Source organism: Sphaeramia orbicularis, chromosome 6 (assembly GCF_902148855.1).
Source record: "Sphaeramia orbicularis chromosome 6, fSphaOr1.1, whole genome shotgun sequence".
NCBI lineage: Eukaryota > Metazoa > Chordata > Actinopteri > Kurtiformes > Apogonidae > Sphaeramia > Sphaeramia orbicularis.
Window position 1 is genome coordinate 732,187 of NC_043962.1, and position 3,368 is coordinate 735,554.

Below are 3,368 nucleotides of genomic sequence, written 5' to 3' on the forward strand. Positions count from 1 at the left end.
CGTGGTTCTGGTTCTGGTTGGATGTGGTCTGATATGTGGTCCTGTACGTGGTTCTGGTTCTGGGTTGGATGTGGTCTGATATGTGGTCCTGTACGTGGTTCTGGTTCTGGGTTGGATGTGGTCTGATATGTGGTCCTGTACGTGGTTCTGGTTCTGGGTTGGATGTGGTACTGATATGTGTCCTGTACGTGGTTCTGGTTCTGGTTGGATGTGGTCTGATATGTGGTCCTGTACGTGGTTCTGGTTCTGGGTTGGATGTGGTCTGATATGTGGTCCTGTACGTGGTCCGGGTTCTGGGTTGGATGTGGTCTGATATGTGGTCCTGTACGTGGCTGTGGTTCTGGGTTGATGTGGTCTGATATGTGGTCCTGTACGTGGTTCTGGTTTCGGGTTGGGATGTGGTCTGATATGTGGTCCTGTACGTGGTCTGGTTCTGGTTGGATGTGGTCTGATATGTGGTCCTGTACGTGGTTCTGGTTCTGGGTGGATGTGGTCTGATATTGGTCCTGGAAGTGTTCTGGTTCTGGGTGGATGTGGTCTGATATGTGGTCATGGGGTTCTGGTTTGGGTGGATGGGTCTGATATGTGGTCCTGTAAGTGTTCTGGTTCTGGGTATGGATGTGGTCTGATATGTGGTCCTGTAAGTGGTTCTGGTTCTGGGTTGGATGTGGTCTGATATGTGTCCTGTACTGGTTCTGGTTCTGGTGGATGTGGTCTGATATGTGGTCCTGTACGTGGTTCTGGGTTCTGGGTTGGATGTGGTCTGATATGTTGGTCCTGTACGTGGTTCTGGGTCTGGTTGGATGTGGTCTGATATGTGGTCCTGTAAGTTGTTCTGGTTCTGGGTTGGATGTGGTCTGATATGTGGTCCTGTACGTGGTTCTGGTTCTGGGTTGGATGTGGTCTGATATGTGGTCTGTAAGTGGTTCTGGTTCTGGGTTGGATGTGGTCGATATGTGGTCCTGTACGTGGTTCTTTGGTTCTGGGTTGGATGTGGTCTGAATATGTGGTCCTGTAAGTGGTTCTGGTTCTGGGTTGGATGTGGTCTGATATGTGGTCCTGTACGTGGTTCTGGGTTCTGGGTGGATGTGGTCTGATATGTGGTCCTGTAAGTGGTTCTGGTTCTGGTTGGATGTGGTCTGATATGTGGTCCTATACGTGGTTCTGGTTCTTGGGTTGGATGTGGTCTGATATGTGGTCCTGTAAGTGGTTCTGGTTCTGGGTTGGATGTGTCTGATATGTGGTCCTTACGTGGTCTGTGTTCTGGGTTGGATGTGGTCCTGATATGTGGTCCTGACGTGGTTCTAGGTTCTGGGTTGGATGTGGTCTGATATGTGGTCCTGTAAGTGGTTCTGGTTCTGGGTTGGATGTGGTCTGATATGTGGTTCATGTACGTGGCTGGTGTGTTCTGGGTTGGATGTGGTCCTGATATGTGGTCCTGTACGTGGTTCTGGTTTGGGTTGGATTTGTGTCTGATATGTGGTCTGTACGTGGTTCTGGTTCTGGGTTGGATGTGGTCTGATATGTGGTCCTGTACGGGTTCTGGTTCTGGGTTGGATGTGGTCTGATATAGTGGTCCTGTACGTGGTTCTGGTTCTGGGTTGGATGTGGTCTGATATGTGGTCCTGTACGTGGCTTTGGTTCTGGGTTGGATGTGGTCTGATATGTGGTCCTGTACGTGGTCTGTGGTTCTGGGTTGGATGTGGTCTGATATGTGGTCCTGTACGTGGTTCTGGTTCTGGGTTGGATGTGGTCTGATATGTGGTCCTGTACGTGGTTCTGGTTCTGGGTTGGATGTGGTCTGATATGTGGTCCTGTACGTGGTTCTGGTTCTGGGTTGGATGTGGTCTGATATGTGGTCCTGTAAGTGGTTCTGGTTCTGGGTTGGATGTGGTCTGATATGTGGTCCTGTACGTGGTTCTGGTTCTGGGTTGGATGTGGTCTGATATGTGGTCCTGTAAGTGGTTCTGGTTCTGGGTTGGATGTGGTCTGATATGTGGTCCTGTATGTGGTTCTGGTTCTGGGTGGATGTGGTCTGATATGTGGTCCTGTAAGTGGTTCTGGTCTGGGTTGGATGTGGTCTGATATGTGGTCCTGTACGTGGTTCTGGTTCTGGGTTGGATGTGGTCTGATATGTGGTCCTGTACGTGGTCTGGTTCTGGGTTGGATGTGGTCTGATATGTGGTCCTGTAAGTGGTTCTGGTTCTGGGTTGGATGTGGTCTGATATGTGGTCCTGTACGTGGTTCTGGTTCTGGGTTGGATGTGGTCTGATATGTGGTCCTGTACGTGTTCTGTGGTCTGGGTTTGGATGTGGTCTGATATGTGGTCCTGTACGTGGTTCTGGTTCTGGGTTGGATGTGGTCTGATATGTGGTCCTGTACCTGGCTGTGGTTCTGGGTTGGATGTGGTCTGATATGTGGTCCTGTACGTGGTTCTGGTTCTGGGTTGGATGTGGTCTGATATGTGGTCCTGTAAGTGGTTCTGGTTCTGGGTTGGATGTGGTCTGATATGTGGTCCTGTACGTGGCTGTGGTTCTGGGTTGGATGTGGTCTGATATGTGGTCCTGTACGTGGTTCTGGTTCTGGGTTGGATGTGGTCTGATATGTGGTCCTGTAAGTGGTTCTGGTTCTGGGTTGGATGTGGTCTGATATGTGGTCCTGTACGTGGCTGTGGTTCTGGGTTGGATGTGGTCTGATATGTGGTCCTGTACGTGGTTCTGGTTCTGGGTTGGATGTGGTCTGATATGTGGTCCTGTAAGTGGTCTGGTCTGGGTTGGATGTGGCCTGATATGTGGTCCTCTACGTGGTTCTGGTTCTGGGTTGGATGTGGTCTGATATGTGGTCCTGTACGGGTTCTGGTTCTGGGTGGATGTGGTCTGATATGTGGTCCTGTAAGTGGTTCTGGTTCTGGGTTGGATGTGGTCTGATATGTGGTCCTGTACGTGGTTCTGGTTCTGGGTCGGATGTGGTCTGATATGTGGTCCTGTACGTGGCTGTGGTTCTGGGTCGGATGTGGTCTGATATGTGGTCCTGTACGTGGCTGTGGTTCTGGGTTGGATGTGGTCTGATATGTGGTCCTGTACGTGGTTCTGGTTCTGGGTTGGATGTGGTCTGATATGTGGTCCTGTACGTGGTTCTGGTTCTGGGTTGGATGTGGTCTGATATGTGGTCCTGTACGTGGCTGTGGTTCTGGGTTGGATGTGGTCTGATATGTGGTCCTGTAAGTGGTTCTGGTTCTGGGTTGGATGTGGTCTGATATGTGGTCCTGTACGTGGCTCTGGTTCTGGGTTGGATGTGGTCTGATATGTGGTCCTGTACGTGGTTCTGGGTTGGATGTGGTCTGATATGTGGTCCTGTACGTGGTTCTG